The 8,701-nt window shown below is 39.7% G+C and overlaps 1 protein-coding gene and 1 pseudogene across 1 annotated transcript in view; both read right to left on the minus strand.

Annotated features, from left to right (window-relative positions):
- The window catches only part of UBXN7 (UBX domain protein 7), a 79,846-nt gene that overhangs the window by 65,077 nt on the left and 6,068 nt on the right, over positions 1–8,701 (minus strand). The window lies entirely within an intron of this gene.
- Positions 50–697, minus strand: LOC106727297 (annotated as a pseudogene).

Raw genomic sequence — 8,701 nt, forward strand, 5'->3', positions numbered from 1 at the left:
ACTATAAAAAAAAAAAAAAAGTTTAAAAACAAACCTTACACGCCTTACATTTTTTTTCTTTAAAAAAGGAGTTGTGTACAAAGGGATTAAATGCTTTATAGACAAGAAAAAACTGCACTAGAACTAACATTCATCATTATCATCTTCCTCATTTTCTTCCTCTTCCTTTTTTTTTTTTTTTTTTTTTTGCTTTTTTCAGCCATGATGACTCCCTTTTTGCCACATAAGGCTTTCCTTTAGCTTGTATTTCTCCCTCAGCTTAGCAGCCTTCCTTTCACCAGGCCTGTCACCTACAGCAGAGCAGTGTTATTCCACATCTCTCCCAGCTTTTTTGCAGCATCACCAATGGATAGGCCAGGATGCTCTCCTTTGATTTTTGGGTATACTCAGAACAAAACAAGAAAAAGGTCGAAGGCCTCTTGAGTGCATTGGGATCCTTGAACTTCTTTTTTGTTTCCTCTTTAGGAGGGATGTAAGTTTTCATTACTCTTTCATAATGGGTCGTATTTGCCATGTCTTCAAATTTTCCTTTCTCTTTAGCAGACATAATCTTCAAGCTCTCTGAGAACTTAGAAAACTCTGAGAAGTTGACTGAAGCATCTGGGTGCTTCATCTTTGTGCTCCATCCAGATAGTTCGCACAAAGAAAGTATATGATGACATTCTGCCTCTCGTGCCTTAGGATGTCCTTTGCCCATGTTTAATTATTTTTCCTCAGTGCTCATCCAACTCGCACTTACCCCAGTGCTGTCTCCATGGAGCTCAATGTACTGCAATGGCTGTGAGAGTAGGAGCCAAAAGCTAAACATACGTTTTTTAAAAAGTAGGAATGCAATAAAAAAAAAGCAAAAAGAATATTACTCTAGAAAAAAGTGAATGTTATGGATAAAATATAAAATGATATATGAAAGGGATCTGCTCCAAAATTTGTGGCAACTAAACAACATTCCAGTACAACTGAGAAGCATCAAGAGTTGATATACAGCCCTGGCCAGGTAGCTCAGTTGGTTGGAGTGTTATTGCGGGTTTGATCCCCAGTCGGGGCTTGTATAGCAGGCAACTGATCAATGTTTCTCTCTCTCCTCTCCCTTCCTCTTTCTCTAACAATCAATAAAAAAACATATCCTTGAGTGAGGATTAAAAAAAAATTCAACCAATAATGCATAAATAAGTGGAACAACAATTATAAAAAAAAAAAGAGTTAATATACAAAAGCAGAAAACTTAAAAGTATATTAAGTATTTCAAAATTTTCAAGGTTCATAGGTCTATTAAACTATAGATTAAAATAGGATTTGTGAGATTTGGCGGGCAGATAGTGTCAATACTAGAGGCCCAGATTCCCATCCTATCTATAGTACACCATTTATTTTATTAAATAAAGGCAAATTATCTGTACCATAATCAGTCATTCTTAGTGTATCACTTGTTGCATCACTTAGTGCAGTGGTTCTCAACCATCTGGCCCTTTAAATACAGTTCCTCGTGTTGTGACCCCAATCATAAAATTATTTTCGTTGCTACTTCATAACTTTAATTTTGCTAGTTATGAATCGTAATGTAAATATCTGATATGCAGGATGGTCTTAGGCAACCCCTGTGAAAGGGTCGTTCGACCACCAAAGGGGTCGCGACCCACAGGTTGAGAACCACTGGCTTAGCGTATCATTTTAGAAACAGAAGATAACTGAAAGATAATTAAAAGTACCAGCAGTTCTTAAGGTCCAGAAGTAGTAGAGACATTTAGTAATCTGAAAGACCACTTTTGGTGTTTCATTATTGGGGGTGAGGGGCATTACTGGCATTTAGTGGAGAGAAGCTAAGGGTGATGTAGTAGGTTCAAAAATGTCCGTCTTCCCCCAAAGACTCCACATGCCTTCATTACAGACTTCTGGCCTCCAAAACTGTGAAAATAAATGTGTTAAGCCATGCAGTTTGTGGTAATTTGTTACAGCTGCCACAGGAAACTAATACAAGTGCTAAATCTTCTGCAATGGATGGAATAGTCCTATGCAACAAATAGTTGCCCTAGCCCCGTGGCCGGCAAACCGCAGCCCGCGAGCCACATGCGGCTCTTTGGCCCCTTGAGTGTGGCTCTTCCACAAAATACCACATGCAGGCGCGCACGTACAGTGCAATTGAAACTTCGTGGCCCATGCACAGAAGTCAGTATTTTGTGGAAGAGCCGGTTTGCCGGCCACGGACATAGGGGAAAGGAACAGTGATAGTTACAAGTTTTACCTATATGTTAAATGTTAATAACAATTTTTGATGGGTCAGCTGAAAAAAATTGAACTATCTTATTATATTCAGAATAAAAAAAATATTTTTTAAAGGGGGGGCTAATAAGTTTGCAGATTTAAATTATCTGGAAACTTGATTAAATAGGCTTCTTTTGAGATTAAGCAGAATAGCTTAATCTAACCCAGTGTTCTTAGTTTGTTCAGACTGCTATAATAAAAATACGATAGCCTGGCCGGTATAGCTCAGTAGTTAGGCATCAAGTCATAAACCAGGAGGTCACGGTTTGATTCCTGGTCAGGGCACATGCCCAGGTTGCAGGCTTGATCCCCAGTAGGGGGCGTGCAGGGGTCGGCTGATGAATGATTCTCTCTCACAGATGTTTCTTTCACTCTCTCCCTCTTCCTTCCTCTCTGAAATCAATAAAAAAATATATTTTTTTAAAAATACTACAGACTGGGTGGTTTAAACAAAAAATATTTCTTTTTCACAGTTCTGGAAGCTGGGTAGTCCAAGATAAAGGCTCCAGCAGATTTGGTGTGTGGTACAGGCCGACATCCTCCTTCATAGACAGCTATCTTCTCACTGTGTCCTCACACTGGCAGGGACAAAAGAACTCTCTGGGTTTTCTTTTTTAAGGACACTAATCCCATTCATGAGGGCTCTATCCTCATGACCTAATCACCTCCCCAAAGCCTCCGCCACCTGATACCATCACATTAGGTGTTAGGATTTCAAAATATGAATTTGGGGGGAGGAGGGACACAATCCATAACCCATGGCAAGAATCCCACTTTACTGTTTCTCAACACATGTACCCTTTTTATTTATCCCTTATCTTTTTTCCTTCCATCTCTTTTAAGTTTGCTAATGGCACCAAAATAACATTATTTAACTCAGCTTGTGGCACACAATTTATCAGTGGCTATTTCCTCCCTGCTGCCTCTTAGTTCACACTCTCTCTCCATTAATGATGATACAGGAAGTAGCCCCAAACCTATAATGCAGTCCCTGTCTCTACCACAGCTGGAAGAATCAAGACTTAGTAGTACCTTATGTCTAGTCTTGTCTCTACTTTCAGTGCCCAAAGAACAGTCTCTTCACTACTATCAAGGAACCAAAGTATAGCAGTCACAGAGTTGAAAAGGAAGAAAAAAGGAAAGGAAGGAAGGAAATTCCTCTACAGACCCCCTCTTGACCCAGAGGGATAGAGCACAGAAATGATAGAGACACAAAGAGGTTACTTTTTGTGTGTCCCTACATTTCCCCCAGAATTGATAACACAGTAAGCTAGACTGCCCATCAAGGAAATGGGAGTGGGTGATAGTTGTAAGAAATAAGGTGAAGATTTAACCTCCTCATCAGTCTCCCATCCTGGAGTTCTTAAGCAAAACATTAAAAGAAAAAATAACCTTATATGCAGAAAACTAAATTTATTAAGTACAAGAGGAATGAGATATTAAGTTAAGGGGAATGAAATAATTAAACAAAGCGAATTTTATCTGGATCAACAAAAGGAGCCTATAGAGAGGAAAAGTGGTAACATGGAGGAAAATAGATGGGCCTGGGAGTAAAGAAAGCAGAGTTCTAGTCCCTGTTCCACCATTACCTAGACCAGTGCAGAAGAGCTACCCATCACTAGCCCATGACAATATAAAAACAGGAATTCCAGTGTAAGAATTTAAAAACTTTTACAGCAACAGAGTAATTTTATGTCTGTTGAATCTAATAATTAAAAAGTTGGGGCTTGAGCCCTAGTTGGTTTGACTCAGTGGATAGAGCATCAGCCTGTGGACTGAAGGGTCCCAGGTTTGATTTTAGTCAAGGGCACATTCCTCGGTTGCAGGCTCCTCCCCGGGGTGCGTGTAAGGAGGCAACCGATCAATGTGTTTCACATCAATGTTTCTCTCTTGTGTCTTTCCCTCTCTCTTCCACTCTCTGAAAATCAATGGAAAAATATCAAATATCCTCAGGTGAGGATTAAAATAAATAAATAGTTGGGTCTTGAAAGATTTATGGATGGCAAATTATCAGATGAAAAAATGAGCCATATTATTAATCACTAGGGAAATGCAAATTAAAACCACAATGCCGCCCTGGCTGGTGTGGCTCAGTTGGTTGAGGAACGCTGTCCCATGCACCAAAAGGTCACCGGTTGCTTCCCCCATGAGGGAACTCGGCCCAGTTGCAGGCTCGATCCACAGTGGGAGGCATGCAGGAGGCAGCCAATTAATGTTCCTTTCTTACATCAATGTTTCTCTCTCTCCCTCTCCTTTCCTCTCTCAGTAAAATCAATAAAAAAAAAACATTTTTTAAAAAAATATATTTTATTGATTTCTTACAGAGAGGAAGGGAGAGGGATAGAGAGTTAGAAACATTGATGAGAGAGAAACATTGATCAGCTGCCTCCTGCACACCCCCTACTGGGGATGTGCCCGCAACAAAGGTACATGCCCTTGACCAGAATCGAACCTGGGACCTTTCAGTCCGCAGGCCGACGCTCTATCCACTGAGCCAAACGGGTCAAGGCAATAAAAAAACATTTTAAGAAAAAACAAAAACACACAGCTCAATGTCATACCATTAGGCACCTATTAAAACAGCTACAAAAAATTAAAAGTACCAAATGGGCAACTGGAACTCTCATACATTGCTGATGGGAATGTAAAATGGTAATCGTGACTTTGGAAAACTGTTTGGCAATTTCTTAGTTATGTACCTATTTGGCAATTTCTTAGTTATATATGATCCAATAAGCCCATTCCTCTGTATTTATCCAAAGGGAAATAAAACTTATATTCAAACACTTATACACTAATGTTTTTAGCAGCTTTATAACCCCCAAACTGGAAACAACACAATTAGTCAATCATTTAATGAATGGATAAACAAATGGTAGTATATCCATACAATGGTATACTACTCACCAATAAAAAGGAACTATTCGTACCCCAACAACATGAATGAATTTCAAATATAGTATGCTAAGTGAAAGAAGCCAGACTCAAAAGGTTAAATATTGTGTTTACATTTATGTCACATTCTGGAAAAGAAAAACAATAGACAAAAAGATTAGGCTACAGGTGGGGGGAGGGGTTAGGCTACAAAGGGGCAGGAGGAATTTTTTGAGAATGATACTAGAACTATTGTATATCTTACAGTTACATGATTGTATGTGCTTATCAAAACTCATAACTATACACTAAAAAGGATAGATTTTATTGTATGCAAACTTTTTCTTAATTTTAAAATAGTGGGCTTATATGTTGCCTACCTTTTTTTTTAAGTACAAATAATATATTTTATTTCATCCCTGAAAACAACAAAAAAACAAAAATGTCCACATCTAATAAGAAATACATTGCCTATCTTTATTTCATGTTCAAGCAATTATTTTTTAATGTTTTTTACAAAAGTTTTGGTCCATGAAGATTGAAATTTTTTTTTAAGTCCTTTTCTACAAATAAATTTGAGAAGCACTGACCTAAGTCAGTTTTCTTTTATGGGTCTTTAATGTCTCATTTGATTAACTCAGAAATGGGTTGAAATGGTTTCTAAGAATATCATCCAGCTCAAACCAAAAAAAATACGGAATATACTTATATTCTACTAGTGGCCCAGTGCACAAATTCGTGCACATTGAAAGGAACTTAATTAGAAGAAATATTTCAATATCGCTATTCGCCCTTTCTCTATAACAGAAGTGTCAACCAAAGTCACAACTGACAAGACAGAACACACACTTGAGATTGGTGCCAGCGAGAGCTTTATATGTATTGTGCATGCACGAGTCAACTTAGCCTTTTATATAGAATAAAGTTGCTTAATTAGACCTGCTTTCTGATGCAGCTAAACTTTTCCCAGCCCAGTGAAGCACCCCAACTTCTCTTTCAGGTAATTGTCAGCAACACAGAAGTAAATATAAACACGAAGCAGATTATTGTAGATCACTCAGGGAGAACAAAGGGTAAAATATTTAACTGTAGCAGTTTTTGACTATATTCTGCACAGCGAGAAAACTTGAAGTCATTTTCAAGGTCCACCATTTCTTATTTCTTTTCAGTCAGGTCAAATTTCTAAGCTTTCTAAATCTCCGTTTTCCAGCTAATGAAATGAAAATAGGATTCCACTGAGTCTCCTATCTACCTACTCCAGGACTTCTGTGAGGAAAAAATGAGATGAGGCACAGAAAACACTTCACAGACATTTGGTTACAGTGTAAAATGCTTCCACCTGGCTATAAAGCAAGTGTTCCTGTGCTGAAGAAACTCCAAGGAGGCTAGTCACTAGGGAGAGGAAGCCAGGCGCTGCTAAGTGATGTCATTACCTGGACAGACACTGGGCATATTAGACTTTTATATATATAGATAGTGACCCAGTGCACTGATTCATGCACATTGAAAGGAAACTAATTAGAAGGTGAGATGGGCCAGACACACCCTGGAGCCAACCTCCCGCAGTCTCTCCCTGGCATCTGCAGAGTGAGCGGGGGTCCCTCTGGCAGGTGGTGTCCCTTGGCCTGGCCTGTGGGGATTGGGCTGATACCGGTTCTCCAACATCCCCTGAGGAGTCCCAGAATGCAAGAGGGCACTCTGCAAAGTTGCTGTCATATATGGTGTGAAATGCAAACGCAAGTGTGCAGTAAACCAGATTCAGGGCCAACAGTCCCCAGCAACAACATAAGCCACGGCCGAAGGTAGAATTGTGCAGCCCCGCAAAGAATCAGGCTCCCTCCTCTCTGGTTTCAGGGTGCATCACCCGAGAACCGCCGCTGCCAAGTCACTGCAATTCAGCAGCTCCTGCAGTGAGCGTCTGCCCGCTGGTGGTCAGTGCGCATCATAGTGACTGGTCAGACGGTCGGACACCTAGCATATTAGCCTTTTATATGTATAGATGATTTCTGGTTTCCTAAAGTACTTATATATTTGAGGTATTTCCATACTCCTGATGCTGAAAGTACCATCACACTATCCTGGTTTTTCTCCATCTTTGGTTTATCTTTGCAGTCTGTGTCAGATGTTAGTGTTCCTTCAGCTTTGCATTCTAGAGCCTAATATTTTCTCACACTACACTCTCCCCTGGCAAGCTGCCATCCACTTTTAGTTTCAATTGCCATCAATATGACTGACTCCTCAATCACTACTCCTTCCAGACCCAAATACTCATTTGCTTATTAAACAATTCCAATTTCAAGTCCCACAGGCAGCAACTAACCTAACAGTAAACTAATCATCTTCTCCCCACCCAAACTTCTATCCCACACCTTCATAAATGGCAGCATTATGTACCTAGATGTCCAAAACAGAATCCTAAACTTCATTCTGACTCCTCTGACTCTTCCCATATCTTTCAGAGTCTACTTCTCTGCCACTAATTTACTTCAGGACACCAGTTTGTCTTTCCTGCACTAATGCAGCAGTCTTCTGATCTCTATGCCTGCCTCTTCTCCACTATGGCAAGTAGCTCTTTCTAAAACATCCAAATCTGATTAAGTCACTCCCCTAATTAAAACTTCATGGATTAGCCCTAACCAGTTTGGCTCAGTGGATAGAGCATCAGCTTGCGGACCGAAGAGTCCAGATTCGATTTTGGTCAAGGGCACGTACCTCGGTTGCAGGCTCCATGCCCAGTCCTAGTCAGGGTATATGCAGGAGGCAACCAATCAATGTGTCTCTCTCACATCCATGTTTCTTTTCTCTCTGTCTCTTACCCTCCCTTCTGCTCTCTCTAAAAATTAATGGAAAAATATCCTCAGGTTAAGATTACCAAAAAGAAAAATTTTTTTTAAAAAAGGGAACATTTAATATCATTTAAAACAACAACAACAACTTCATGGATTATAAACTAGTAAATGAAGGTCAGATATCAGATTTATAAAATAAGGATTCCAGTCCCTAGGGGTGGGGGAGAGGATATTACATTTGGTATACACTACATAAAGTAAATCCCCACATATATTATTTCTTAGTTTTTATAAAAATGTTGCTATATAGCCGTAACTGGTTTGGCTCAGTGGATAGAGCGTCGGCCTGGGAACTGAAGGGTCCCAGGTTCGATTCCGGTCAAGGGCATGTACCTTGGTTTCAGGCACATCCCCAGTGCGGGGTGTGCAGGAGGCAGCTGATCCATGTTTCTCTCTCATTGATGTTTCTAACTCTCTGTCCCTCTTCCTTCCTCTCTGTAAAAAATCAATAAAATATATTTTTTAAAAAAATGTTGCTATATAAAGAAAAAAAATAAAATCTTCATTGATTCCCACTACACTCAGAATAAATGGAAGATTTCTTAACATGGGTTAAGGCCCCTCCTAATCTGGCACCCAATTAATCTATTCAGCTCCATTTATTGCATCTCCCACTAGCTATGCTCTACTCATTTGAAATTATCAATTCCCTAAACCTATGGTCTCTGCTTTCTTGTTTCTGTATATACTAGGGGCCCGGTGCACGAAATTCGTGCACT

Source organism: Myotis brandtii, unplaced genomic scaffold (genome assembly GCF_000412655.1).
Source record: "Myotis brandtii unplaced genomic scaffold, ASM41265v1 scaffold4, whole genome shotgun sequence".
In the NCBI taxonomy this organism is placed as follows: Eukaryota; Metazoa; Chordata; class Mammalia; order Chiroptera; family Vespertilionidae; genus Myotis; species Myotis brandtii.